Source organism: Eutrigla gurnardus (assembly GCF_963514095.1).
Source record: "Eutrigla gurnardus genome assembly, chromosome: 8".
NCBI classification, from domain to species: domain Eukaryota; kingdom Metazoa; phylum Chordata; class Actinopteri; order Perciformes; family Triglidae; genus Eutrigla; species Eutrigla gurnardus.
This window is the reverse complement of record NC_139922.1, coordinates 8,538,501-8,553,555: the sequence shown is the minus strand read 5'-3', so window position 1 is coordinate 8,553,555 and position 15,055 is coordinate 8,538,501. Positions and strand designations below refer to the sequence as shown.

The window sequence follows — 15,055 nt, the reverse complement described above, 5'->3', positions numbered from 1 at the left end:
GTCATTAATGTCTCTGATGTCTCTCTGATGTATCTGTGTCTCTGATGGCTTTGATGTGTCTGATGCCTTTGATGTCTGATTTCTGATGTCTCTGATGTTTCTAATGCCTTTGATGCCTCTGATGCCTTTGATGTCTCTGATGTCTCTGATGTCTTTGATGTCATTAATGTCTCTGATGTCTCTTTGATGTATCTGTGTCTCTGACGGCTTTGATGTGTCTGATGCCTTTGATGTCTGATTTCTGATGCCTTTGATGTCTCTGATGTCTCTGATGTCTTTGATGTCATTAATGTCTCTGATGTCTCTCTGATGTATCTGTGTCTCTGATGGCTTTGATGTTTCTGAAGCCTTTGATGTCTGATTTCTCTGATGTCTCTGATGTTTCTGAAGCCTTTGATGTCTGATTTCTCTGATGTCTCTGATGTCTTTGATGTCTATGATGTCATTAATGTCTCTGATGTCTCTCTGATGTATCTGTGTCTCTGATGGCTTTGATGTGTCTGATGCCTTTGATGTCTCATTTCTGATGTCTCTGATGTTTCTAATGCCTTTGATGCCTCTGATGCCTTTGATGTCTCTGATGTCTCTGATGTCTTTGATGTCATTAATGTCTCTGATGTCTCTCCGATGTATCTGTGTCTCTGATGGCTTTGATGTGTCTGATGCCTTTGATGTCTGACTTCTGATGTCTCTGATGTTTCTGAAGCCTTTGATGTCTGATTTCTCTGATGTCTCTGATGTCTCTGATGTCTTTGATGTCTCTGATGTCATTAATGTCTCTGATGTCTCTGATGTCATTAATGTCTCTGATGTCTCTCTGATGTATCTGTGTCTCTGATGGCTTTGATGTGTCTGATGCCTTTGATGTCTCATTTCTGATGTCTCTGATGTTTCTAATGCCTTTGATGCCTCTGATGCCTTTGATGTCTCTGATGTTTCTGATGTCTTTGATGTCATTAATGTCTCTGATGTCTCTCTGATGTATCTGTGTCTCTGATGGCTTTGATGTGTCTGATGCCTTTGATGTCTGACTTCTGATGTCTCTGATGTTTCTGAAGCCTTTGATGTCTGATTTCTCTGATGTCTCTGATGTCTCTGATGTCATTAATGTCTCTGATGTCTCTCTGATGTATCTGTGTCTCTGATGGCTTTGATGTGTGTGATGCCTTTGATGTCTCATTTCTGATGTCTCTGATGTTTCTGATGCCTTTGATACCTCTGATGCCTTTCATGTCTTTGATGTCTCTGATGTCATTAATGTCTCTGATGTCTCTCTGATGTCTCTGATGCCTTTGATGTCTTACTGATGTATCTTTGTCTTTGATGTCCCTGTGTTTCTGATATATCTCTGATATCTCTGATGTCTCTCTGATGTCTTTGATGTGTTTGATGTGTTTGATGTGTTTGATGTCTCTGATGTCACTGATGTCTCTCTGATGTTTCTGATGCCTTTGATGCCTCTGATGCCTTTGATGTCTCTGATGTCATTAATGTCTCTGATGTCTGTCTGATGTCTCTGATGCCTCTGATGTCTTACTGATGTATCTTTGTCTTTGATGTCTCTGTGTCTCTGATGTCTCTCTGATGTCTCTGACGTCTCTCTGATGTCTCTGATGTTTCTCTGATGTCTCTGATGTCTTTGATGTCTCGGATGTCTCTGATGCCTTTGATGTCTCATTTCTGATGTTTCTGATGCCTTTGATGCCTCTGATGCCTTTCATGTCTCTGATGTCTTTGATGTCTCTGATGTCATTAATGTCTCTGATGTCTCTCTGATGTCTCTGAAGCCTCTGATGTCTTACTGATGTATCTGTCTTTGATGTCCCTGTGTTTCTGATGTCTCTGTGATATCTCTGACGTCTCTCTGATGTCTTTGATGTCTCTGATGTCCCTGATGTCTCTGATGTCTCTCTGATGTTTCTGATGCCTTTGATGTCTGATGTCTCTGATGGCTTTGATGTGTCTGATGTCATTAATGTCTCTGATGTCTCTCTGATATCTCTGATGTCTCTCTGATATCTTTGATGTCTTTGATGATGTGTTTAAAAAAGTGATTTTATTCTCTCTCTAGCCAATGTTGTTGACAAGTTTGTAGCTAGCTAAATCCATTAGCTAGCTCTTATAGTCAGCATTTTGAAACCAATGGAGAAAGAAATTTACCTGTTAGTTATTAAGGTTTGATTGTGACTTATTTTTGCATGCACTAACAACAGGTAAGCTTTAGCAAGCTTATGATCCGTTGTCTAAAAGCATTATATGGCTAATTAGTTAGCTAATGCAAATGCGCAAAATGCGTAGAGAAGAAGCTGTGCTCTGGTCATAGTGAGGTTCCCCTCGTGGGAATGCAGTCATGTGATTAGATGAAAACGAGGTTATTTGATTTTAACTGTAGGATTTTCTTAAGTAGGGCTGCACGGGGGTGTAGTGGGTAGCACTGTCACCTCACAGAGAGAGGGACCCGGGTTCGATTCTCTGGTCGGATTCGGGTTCCTTCTGTGTGGAGTTTGCACGTTCTCCCCGTGTTAGCGTGGGTTCTCTCCGGGTTCTCCGGCTTCCTCCCACAGTCCAAAAACATGCAGGATGGGGATAGGTTAATTGATGACTCTAAATTGCCCATAGGTCTGAGAGTTCTGAGTAAGTTTTTCTCCTTTTATATTACATTGTTTAATTATTGTACATTTTGTATGTTATTTGCTTTTACCTGTTCATTTTCTTCTGTAACAAGTTATGAAGGCAGGCAGGTAAGTGGTTATCAAGGTTCAGAGTAAGTTTTTCTACTTTTACATTACATTGTTTCATGAATGTACATTTTGTGTATTTGATTTGAACTGTTCATTGTCTTCTGCATATGACAAGGAGCACAGACGTATTTTTTGCATGTAAAATTGTTTGATTATTTTCTGTTAAGTTTCCTTAAGGTTTTTTGTGGCATTTTATTGTAATTTGCAATTTGGCAGGAGCAGAGCTTTTTCTCTGCGCATTTTGCGTTGCATTTCGGTAAAAGAAATAACAAAAAGTGTTTAAAAAAGTGATTTTATTCTCTCTCTAGCCAATGTTGTTGACAAGTTTGTAGCTAGCTAAATCCATTAGCTAGCTCTTATAGTCAGCACTTTGAAACCAATGTAGAAAGAAATTTACCTGTTAGTTATTAAGGTTTGATTGTGACTTAGTTTTGCATTGTTACGGCTGAAAACCGAACATAAGAGGACAACACAAAGGGCTCAAAATCTAGGGGGATTTATTAACAGAAAAATGGTCGTATAACGAAACAGGCAAACAATTATGCCGAAAAATACAAATAGCGCTGGTAACGGCAACGAGAGGGGAATGGACTCGGGTGAACCGGCAGGTAACAAGGCGAACGCGTCCAGCAAATCTCTCGGTGAGAAGTCGCCGCCATGGCAGGTGTGTAGGGTTTTTATAGGGGAGGCCCCGCCTCCCACTCAGGACCTACACCTGGGCACAGTTAACAGATAATAGAACAGGAACAGGAGGGACACGTAACACTCCCCCCCTTAAGATGGTGACTTGTCGCCATTTACGGTACGATCACGTACAACATCAACAACAACTTTTTAAAGACTTCATAATTAAACAGATGTAAAAAAAAAATATATATATATGTATATATATATATATATATATATACTGTGCACTGTGCCCATGGGGAAGAGCACGGCACAGGTCATCACTTTTCACTAAATCTATGTAGTAGCACCATTCAAAAACACCAAATATCGGCCCACAATACTTAACTGAGTTGCACTTGCAACTAGGCTCCACTTTAACCGTAAACACACAAAAAATAAAGCCAACAATACTTAACTGAGTTGCACTTGCAACTAGGCTCCACTTTAATCGTGATGCATTCATACTTGTGCCAATACCTACTTTTCAATTAATTTATTTTAACGAGTAGGCTATTCAATTTAACTCAAACTGCAGGCCACTGCCTGCGAGACATGTTATCAGTTACGAAAAAAATTTGAAGTCTCAAGCTGAAAAAAAAATAAAGCAGGAATGCATAGTGCATACTATACTTACAAGGTTTAAATAGTCTTATCTATTTAATAATTAACAGCGCGTCAAATGTAAGGGTTAAACTAAGATTCTCTCAACAAGAGTAACGGAACTGAAATTTAACGTTGCCGCTGTTAATTACTACATCTAGATAACGCGTCAGCCAGTACGTTATCTTTTCCACGGACGTGGACAATTTGAAGAAAAAACGGCTGCAAAATTAAACTCCACCGCATGAGCCGTTGGTTTGAATTGTACATGCGGTTGAGAAACTTGAGTGGGTCGTGGTCAGTGTAGACCAAGATGGGATGAGACGACCCACCCAAGTAAACTTCAAAATGTTGAAGTGCTAAGACCAGAGACAGGGTCTCTTTCTCGATGGTGGAATAATTTCGTTGGGCACTGCTGAACTTTTTGGAAAAGTACGATACAGGGTGGTCGAGGTCATCAGCGCCGCGCTGTAAAAGGACAGCTCCCGCCCCGACGTCGGTCGCGTCCACGGCCAAACTAAAAGGGCTATTGTAATCGGGAGCGGCGAGAACGGGTAGAGAGCAGAAGACCTTTAACGTTCTCGAAGGCTTTCTGACATGCCTCAGACCACACATAATCCACTTTGGGACTCAGTATGTCAGTGAGAGGAGCCACAACAGACGAGAAGTTAACGCAAAAGTCACGATAATACCCGACCATCCCAAGAAAACGTCGCAGCTCGTGACGGTTAACAGGCACTGGGTAGCCTTGGACGGCTGCTACCTTGGCCATCACGGGGAGTACATGGCCATTACCAACAACCCGACCCAAGTACTTAACGGTGGCTTTGCCGAACTCACATTTCGCGAGATTGAGGGTGAGGTTCGCTTTGGACAGTCGACAGAAAAGCTCCCTAAGCTGCTGGAGATGAACAGACCACGATTCGCTGTATAGAATCAGATCGTCCAAATATGCTGCACACTCTGTCATGCCCTGCGTTATGATGTTCACCAGCCTTTGGAAGCAAGCTGGTGCGTTACGCATCCCAAATGCCATGACTTTGTATTGCAGGAACGAGTCAGGAGTGACAAAAGCAGAGATCTTCTTAGCTCGGTCCGTCAGTTGAACCTGCCAGTAACCTTTTAGGAGGTCCAGCTTAGTGACGAACCTCGCGGAGCCAACACGGTCAACACAGTCGTCCATTCGCGGCAGCGGATAACTGTCAGGAATGGTTACAGCATTGACGCGCCTGTAATCAGTGCAAAAGCGGTGTGATTCATCACTTTTAAGAACTAAAAGACAAGGAGAACTCCATGGACTCGAGCTGTGTTCAGCGATATTATTGGAGAGCATGTAATCAACTTCTTTTTTTAACAGGTTACGTTTCGCCGGATTAACCCTGTACGGATGCTGTTTAATAGGAGCGGATGTCCCGACATCAATGTCATGTTTTAACACTGAGGTTACTGTTGGGACATCTCCTGTTAGCTCGGGAAAATCACGAATCAAAGCAACCATGTCATTCTTTTGTGTGTCGGTTAAATGCGGTAGCTGTTCCTCAAGGACAGCCAACATTCCGGAGTTTTCCAAGCGACCCATGATAATCGACCGTGAGGGGGCCGCAACGCTGTCTTCGTTCGCGGTCAGCGCAGCGAGCAGAGTGGCCGAGTCGTCGGACACAGACTGGCTGGGCGACTCACGACCGAAATATGGCTTAAGCATATTGATATGGCACACCCGAGTGGGCTGTCGCCTGTCTGGAGTGGACAGTACATAATCGAGGTCCAACAACTTCTCTTTTATTGTATACGGCCCACTGTATCTGGCCTGAAATACAGCGCCAGGCACAGGGAGCAGCACAAGTACCTTGTCACCAGACACGAACGAACGAGACCGTGCTTTTCGGTCGTACCAGGTTTTCATTTTAGATTGCGCCTCCTGGAGGTTCTGCCGGGCGAGTTCACGAGCTCTGTGTAGCCTGGAACGAAAGTCATTAACAAATTTAACAACACTACGAGAGCTAGGTGCACTCAACCACTGTTCCTTGAATACCGCTAACGGAGTGCGCACGTTATGGGAAAACAATAATTCAGCGGGACTGAATCCCAGTGACTCTTGCACTACTTCCCGCGATGCGAAAAGCAGCCAAGGCACAGCCTCCTCCCAATCTCCACCGACTTCAAGGCAATAGGCCCGCAACATGGACTTGAACGATTGGTGATAACGTTCTAAAGCGCCCTGGGACTCCGGGTGGAAAGCGCTAGAAGTGCGATGTTTAATGTGGAGCGACTTCATCACTAGTGAAAACATTTTCGCAGTGAAATTCGTTCCTCTATCACTTTGAATGACCCTTGGCAGACCAACGAATGCAAAGAACTTTAATAAAGCCCTAGTCACGGATCGTGTAGTAATTTTCCTTAGAGGAATAGCCTCCGGGAAACGAGTGGCAGTGCACATTACAGTTAATAAATATTGGTAGCCGCTCCGCGACCGCGGTAGCGGACCCACACAATCAATTATTACATGTTCAAAAGGATCACCGATGGCAGGTATTGGTTGCAAGGGTGCAGGTGGAATTGCCTGGTTCGGCTTGCCACTCACCTGACAGATGTGGCACGATTTACAATACCCGGCAACGTCACGCTTCAAACCTGGCCAAAAGAAGTGTTGGGCTGTATCCGAAACCGCATACTACCGTACTGCCTACTACATACTGCGTTAGTATATACTGTATACTGCGTACTGAATGTGGGATTCAGTATGCTACTTCAGCAGACCGACGCCGTTCACGCCGCAGTATGCAGTATGCAAGTTTCCCAGAATGCATTTCGTGGCGACCGGCAGCGGTAGTTGTAAAACAGGCGAAAAGCTGTTTTATTTCCCGCTGTAGCGCTGTTATTATGTCACTTTATTACATTTTAATATTTTTTCATGCGAGAAAGTAACCGTTTAGATCCCCAATGTGCGGTTAGTTTACCCAAATGACGGCTGTTTAGTAATTTGCCTCGATGTTTTCGGAGAAGTGAAGCTCCGGAAGGAGCGGGTCGTCTCAGAGGCAGCAGCCCGTCTCCAGAGGTGTTCCGCCGGCCAACATGCGTCGTCGTCCCGGGGGAGACAGCAAGCCAGTTATCTTAACCGCTGTTTGTAGTGGACAGTATACAGTATATAGCGCTGTCTCGGGAGCTCTGCATGTACAGAAATCACCAAATATTAATAAAAAAAAGTTTCAATTAACAGAGTACTTTTTTTCATTTCATATGTACAACAGCCTGGATTTCTATTGTACCTATATAGCTTTCGTTACAATAATCAAGTAGCCTATGCACTGTACTTATGTAAACAAATATAACAAATATAAACGCCGTACTGCCCCGGGGGTTTTTTTTGTTTTTTTTCGTCCCAGCTCCGGCGTTTGTATTCCCCTGGAAACGCTCTCTTGCTCCGTCATTACTCGAGTTATCCAGGCTCCAGCGCATTGCATTGTGGGAAACAGTAGGCAGAGTAGACTGGTCGGATGCATACTGGAAATATTCTCCGAATCAGTACGACATCCGGGAACTTTTCGCATACTGCAGATTTTGCTTTTGTTTGCATACTGCATACTGCATACTACATTTTGGCCAAATCAGTACGTACTAGCAGTATAGTATGCGGTTTCGAATACAGCCTTGGTGTATCCGATTATATGTTTTTGTCACGCCCATGTGACCGGCTAGACCATCATGCGCAACACTGAGAATCTCGGTCCTATACTCAGTTGGAATCACAATTTGATACACCGTGCCCCAGTCTTCGTCAAGGCGCGGTCTCCACATTCTCATTAGAACACCGTCCTTAATGAAGAATGCGCACGGCCCCGACGCACCTTTAGGATGCGATAGCGCAGCCTGGTGACAAGGTACAAGAGTGGCATCAGACTTTTGCAACAATATCAATTTATCACGTGACAATGAAATATTAGCATTGTCATTTTGAATGATTTTAACTTTAGGAACAGACTGCTCTAGCTTCTCAAAAAGTCTGTCACACTTTTCAGGCTGGGCTAGAAAGCTGTCACTTAAGTCAATGTCAACGGGAGAAACTGATTGTAACTTTTTACGCTGCGCGCGTGTGACCGCACTGGCAGGAAACACATCTGGGAACTTTTGTGCACAATCATCTATGCCCACTGGCGCGGGTGGTGCAGCAATCACTTCAGGCAGTACTTCACCTCGACTCCACACTTTCGAGCCTGCAATGTCGTTGCCCAGTATAAAGTTCACCGAAGGAATGGGAAATGAGGATCTTACCCCCACAACTACTTCGCCACAGACTAAATCGGACTTCAGGCGCACGCGATGAAGAGGCACCTTCATGATCCCCATCTCAATCCCTTGGACAAGAACACTACTGCCAGTGGCAGTTTCCTCAGACAACGGCAAGAGGTCCCGTAAAATGAAGCTTTGGGCCGCACCCGTATCGCGTAAAATGCGCACAGGCGCAGAATGACCATCAGCGACTGATATAATCCCATCAGTGAGGAAAGGCTCGTAGGTAGACGGAGCCTTCACGAGTGCAGTGCCGACGGGTTTAAGAGAGAGACTATCTTGCCTTGCTGTTGCGACTAAGCCAACCGATTTTTCCTGCCTCCTTTTTAGTTTAAAACATTCGGATTTAAGATGCCCGGAATTCTCGAATCGAATGGCCTTGTTTTGTAAAAAGAATTAAATGCAGGAGATTGGCTCTTACCACGATTTCGATCCTTATACACACGATGGGTTAACGCATATTGATCCGCGAGACAGGCCGCTTGTGAGATCGTCTCCGCTTTCTGCTCGGCAACATAAATAGACACATTATCAGGTAAACAGTTCCGAAAGTCCTCAACTAGGATTAACTCCCTGAGTTTGCCCATGGAATTAACCCCTTCTGACTGGCACCATCTATCAAATAAAGTTGTCTTCTCTGCAGCAAATTCCACATACGTCTGTCTCTCGGTTCTCTTATAATGACGGAATTTCTGTCTGTATGCCTCTGGTACTAATTGATAGGCATCTAAGATTGCAGCTTTTACTTTATCATAATCCGCACTATCCTCAAGAGGAAGGACAGAGTAAACCTCCTGAGCTCTGCCTTTCAGCACACACTGCAGTAGGAGCGTCCAATATTGCTTAGGCCACTCTAAAGTTATTGCAACCCTTTCGAAATGAGGGAAATATTTCTCCACCTCTTTACCAGTGAAGTCGGGTACCATTTTAATGTACCGACTGACTTGAAACTCATCACGTGGCACCGCTTGACTCCACCTTCTAGATTCATATTCCATTCGTTTTAATTCTAAGGTGTTTTTCAGCTCTTCTTGTCGAGCTGAAACACGCAATTTTTCATGCTCATGCTCAAGCTCCTTTTCACGTAAGGTGAGCTCCTGTAAACGAATTTGGAGCTCAAGCTCCTTAGTGCTACTCTGCGGTGGCTTTGCATCAGCTGCCGTTTCGGGCAAGAGTTCCTGCGCGACCAGACCTTCAATTAAAGCAACTAAGGTTGTGTCCCTTAAACGTTTCACAGCATTCGACAGAGGTACCTGGTACTTCTCTGATAACTCCAATAACTGAGCTTTCGTACACTGAGAAAGAATCTCCACAGATGGCGATGCAATGAAGTCATCTAACAATGACATTTTGATACGCCAAATGTCATTAAATTAAATAAGATTCGATAACTAAATATTATTAGAAAATCGAATATCAATTTTGAAAAACTGATTCAAAGGCTACAAAACGAATATCAGTTTCAAAATTCAAAAAGTGGTCACACAAAATATAACCACAGGTTCACCTACAAAAAGCCTTGTAGAGCACGAAATACCAGCACGGCTGGAATAAACGAATAATAGGCACGAAACACCAGCACTAGGCTGGCAAGACACCAAATATCGGCCCACGTCTTCAATTGTGCAATTCAAACAAAGTTCATAGAACTTCTAAAAAAAACGACTTGTATTATAAAACGGCAATTAGAAAGCTTCCACACCCAGTAGATAATTGGTAACTTCAAAAAGGGGTAAAGCAAAACAAAACAGCCCTAACTACCTCACTGTCTAAAGTCTTCAGGTGGTTCCGATACCTAGCGTGCAGGCCCGTCCGCTCAACAAAAGACCATGATCGATCAATCATCAAACCCGGGCGTGCTAAATAGGGCTACCACCCAAAAGTAAAGCAGAAAACAAACAGACTATCTAACTAAGGGTGTATGCAAAAACAGAATTGCCAAAACCTGCAAACGTCGTTGGATCTTCTTGAAAAAATGCCTCGCCAAACGCCAAAAATAGCCTTAATAAAAATGGTCCAATTAAAGAACGGACGAGCCCCCAATTATGTTACGGCTGAAAACCGAACATAAGAGGACAACACAAAGGGCTCAAAATCTAGGGGGATTTATTAACAGAAAAATGGTCGTATAACGAAACAGGCAAACAATTATGCCGAAAAATACAAATAGCGCTGGTAACGGCAACGAGAGGGGAATGGACTCGGGTGAACCGGCAGGTAACAAGGCGAACGCGTCCAGCAAATCTCTCGGTGAGAAGTCGCCGCCATGGCAGGTGTGTAGGGTTTTTATAGGGGAGGCCCCGCCTCCCACTCAGGACCTACACCTGGGCACAGTTAACAGATAATAGAACAGGAACAGTAGGGACACGTAACATGCATGCACTAACAACAGGTAAGCTTGAGCAAGCTTATGATCCGTTGTCTAAAAGCATTATATGGCTAATTAGTTAGCTAATGCAAATGCGCAAAATGCGTAGAGAAGAAGCTGTGCTCTGGTCATAGTGAGGTTCCCCTCGTGGGAATGCAGTCATGTGATTAGATGAAAACGATGTTATTTGATTTTAACTGTAGGATTTTCTTAAGTAGGGCTGCACGGTGGTGTAGTGGGTAGCACTGTCACCTCACAGAGAGAGGGACCCGGGTTCGATTCTCTTTTCGGATTCGGGTTCCTTCTGTGTGGAGTTTGCACGTTCTCCCCGTGTTAGCGTGGGTTCTCTCTGGGTTCTCCGGCTTCCTCCCACAGTCCAAAAACATGCAGGATGGGGATAGGTTAATTGATGACTCTAAATTGCCCATAGTTCTGAGAGTTCTGAGTAAGTTTTTCTCCTTTTATATTATATTGTTTAATTATTGTACATTTTGTATGTTATTTGCTTTTACCTGTTCATTTTCTTCTGTAACAAGTTATGAAGACAGGCAGGTAAGTGGTTATCAAGGTTCAGAGTAAGTTTTTCTACTTTTACATTACATTGTTTCATGAATGTACATTTTGTGTATTTGATTTTAACTGTTCATTGTCTTCTGCATATGACAAGGAGCACAGACGTATTTTTTGCATGTAAAATTGTTTGATTATTTTCTGTTAAGTTTCCTTAAGGTTTTTTGTGGCATTTTATTGTAATTTGCAATTTGGCAGGAGCACAGCTTTTTCTCTGCGCATTTTGCGTTGCATTTCGGTAAAAGAAATAACAAAAAGTGTTTAAAAAAGTGATTTTATTCTCTCTCTAGCCAATGTTATTGACAAGTTTGTAGCTAGCTAAATCCATTAGCTAGCTCTTATAGTCAGCACTTTGAAACCAATGTAGAAAGAAATTTACCTATTAGTTATTAAGGTTTGATTGTGACTTATTTTTGCATGCACTAACAACAGGTAAGCTTTAGCAAGCTTATGATCCGTAACCAACATGTTTGCAGCAAGGATAGAAGCCATCAGGCAAGTGTTCTTTTAAATAAACTCCTGGTGTACTTACAAACTTTTAAATGCCTCGTTTTGTGAGTACAGACCCTATGTGTACTACTGCAGAAGTACACATTATTAGTATTAGTGGGGTTTTTTGTAGCGCTAGTACTAAGCCATTCGGCTGATAGCGGCTATCTTGACCAATGCTGACCATCGCTAAAAATGCTTCCGAAGGGGTATTTGGCTGGATGTCATGGTGGAAATTACCTCGGGTGCATTTTACTCTGAACCATCACTTTAAGGAATAATTTTAAGTAATTTTTGAAAATCAGGAAATTAATCATTCACCTTGATGCACTTTGACAGTGGGAGTGAATTTGAATTGAATTTATTATAAAACTATACAGTAGAATGTCTTTATATTTTCTACAATAACATTCAGGGACATTCTGAACAAGAATCCATTGAAAGTATTAGCAAACCTCTTAAGGAATAATTTTAAGTAATTTTTGAAAATCAGGAAATTATTAATTCACCTTGATGCACTTTGACAGTGGGAGTGATTTTTAATTGAATTTATTATAAAACCATACAGTAAAATTACTTGATATTTGCAATAATAATAGTCAGGGTCACTCTGAACAAGAATCCATTGAAAATATTAGCAAACCTCTTAAGGAATAATTTTAAGTAATTTTTGAAAATCAGGAAATTATTAATTCACCTTGATGCACTTTGACAGTGGGAGTGATTTTGAATTGAATTTATTATAAAACCATACAGTAAAATTACTTGATATTTGCAATAATAATAGTCAGGGTCACTCTGAACAAGAATCCATTGAAAATATTAGCAAACCTCTTAAGGAATAATTTTAAGTAATTTTTGAAAATCAGGAAATTATTCATTCACCTTGATGCACTTTGACACTGGAAGGGATTTCGAATTGAATTTATTATAAAACCATACAGTAAAATTACTTGATATTTGCAATAATAATAGTCAGGGTCACTCTGAACAAGAATCCATTGAAAATATTAGCAAACCTCTTAAGGAATAATTTTAAGTAATTTTTGAAAATCAGGAAATTATTCATTCACCTTGATGCACTTTGACACTGGAAGGGATTTTGAATTGAATGTATTATAAAACCATACAGTAAAATTACTTGATATTTGCAATAATAATAGTCAGGGTCACTCTGAACAAGAATCCATTGAAAATATTAGCAAACCTCTTAAAGTGATGGTTCGGAGTAAAATGCACCCGAGGTAATTTCCACCATGACATCCAGCCAAATACCCCTTCGGAAGCATTTTTAGCGATGGTCAGCATTGGTCAAGATAGCCGCTATCTGCCGAATGGCTTAGTACTAGCGCTACGGTACAGAGGGTATATCTCGTAAATTACCCCACTAATAATGCATGGAATGTTACCAAACTTCTGCAGTAGTACACATAGGGTCTGTACTCACAAAACGAGGCATTTGAAAGTTTGTAAGTAAACCAGGAGTTTATTTAAAAAAACACTTGCCCGATAGCTTCTATCCTCGGCTGCTATGCTACCGCAGCGTAGACGCCACTTCTGTGTTTACCCCGCCGATGCCGTGACGTAAGTTTCACGCGAGAGTATGAAAACGTTTAGCTAAATGTTTATAAATGCTTGTATTATGAGGTCAACACTTGTCAACACTTGTTAACCTGATAAAACAAGCATTTATAAAAATGTGTTGACCTGATAATACAAGCATTTATAAAAACTCAGCGAAACTTTTTCATACTCTCACGTGAAACCCGCATCACGGCATCGGCTGGGTAAACACGGAAGTGGCGTCTACACTGCGGTAGCATAGCAGCCGAGGATAGAAGCCATCAGGCAAGTGTTCTTTTAAATAAACTCCTGGTGTACTTACAAACTTTCAAATGCCTCGTTTTGTGAGTACAGACCCAATGTGTACCACTGCAGAAGTTTGGTAACATTCCATGCATTATTAGTGGGGGTCTTTGTAGTGCTAGTACTAAGCCATTCGGCTGATAGCGGCTCTCTTGACCAATGCTGACCATCGCTAAAAATGCTTCCGAAGGGGTATTTGGCTGGATGTCATGGTGGAAATGACCTCCGGTGCATTTTACTCTGAACCTGTACGCCGCGTCCTGACGTTCGGTCCGAACACTTCCGTCGTTTCCATGGTGCACAACTAAAACACATGTTTGGCATTTTATGAAATATGGCCCCGGCGCCATTTTTTCACAAATCTCCATGTCAGATGTGAAAGATTTGGCACCTTCAGTTCAAACCATAACCACACAACTTCCCTACCAACATACTTTCTGTTACGACACTCCACGTTTCTGCCGCTATATTTAACATATTCTGACCCACAGATATTTAATTTACACAAAGACATCGTAGAGCGAGTGTCTGCTTTCACCAAATGTGGGTTTTCCCACCAGTCCTCATGAACTGATATGAACTCTTCACTGTCTAACTCCAAAATTGACAGTGACAGTGGTTTCTGGACTTTGGGCGCTTTATGCGTATTTGAGGGATAAATCAACAAGTAAAACGCAAAAACCAAACCAACAAAGTTGTCTTACCCCGATGCCGTGGTTCAGATCCGGGCCCTGCTGGGGCTGCTCCTGGATCGGCAGTCCAGAGGGGCTTCCTCGGCCTCTTCATTCCCGCAGTAGCTCGTTGACGATCCGATGCGGCTTCCTAGCAAAGATGCGTTCAGGGTCCTTTTACTCCAGCGGTTTGAAACTACTGTTCGGGTCAACTCTCCAGTTTTACCAAGTCGTGTCAAGTCCAAGCGTGAAAAGAGAATACAAAACGGTCGACAGCCCTTTTATACCTGCTCTGGGGTCATCGTTCTGTTTAATTCTGTTTCCACGGCAATCACCGATGCGCGTGCGTTAATGCGTGTGTGCGTGCGTGCGTGTGCTTGAGCATTCCGAGACACATTTCATGTTTTTTTTATTCTCATAATGTATTTTCATGTTCTTGTATTGTTGTCGTCGATTATTGTTCCGACACTTTGACAGGACATCAAACCATCTTCCACCAGAGGTGACAAGTAACGAAGTACAAATCCTTCGTTACTGTACTTAAGTAGATTTTTCAGGTATCTGTACTTTACTTGAGTATTTGTTTTTCTGATTACTTTTTACTTTTACTCCGTACATTTATACACAAAAATATGTACTTTCTACTCCTTACATCGTAAAAACAGGCTCGTTACTTAAAAAAAAGAGAATTCGAGAGATTCAGAGAAGCAAGACGTTCCCCATCCATGGCCCTATTTAAAAGAGTTATTCGTTGTTGTCGGCTCCAAAAAGGACTCATGGCGTATGCGCTGTGT

At 42.3% G+C, this 15,055-nt stretch overlaps 1 protein-coding gene across 2 annotated transcripts in view; it reads right to left on the bottom strand.

Annotated features, from left to right (window-relative positions):
* nr1h5 (nuclear receptor subfamily 1, group H, member 5) overlaps positions 1 to 14,310 on the bottom strand; it is a 163,609-nt gene extending 149,299 nt beyond the window's left edge. Inside the window, exon 1 of one of the 2 annotated variants that reach the window (XM_084014576.1) lies at positions 14,295 to 14,310. The gene's annotated coding sequence lies outside the window, so the exon portion shown is untranslated. The remainder of the gene's footprint in view (positions 1 to 14,294) is intronic. The other variant, XM_084014577.1, reaches the window with a different exon arrangement.
* Positions 14,311 to 15,055: the final 745 nt, after the last annotated feature.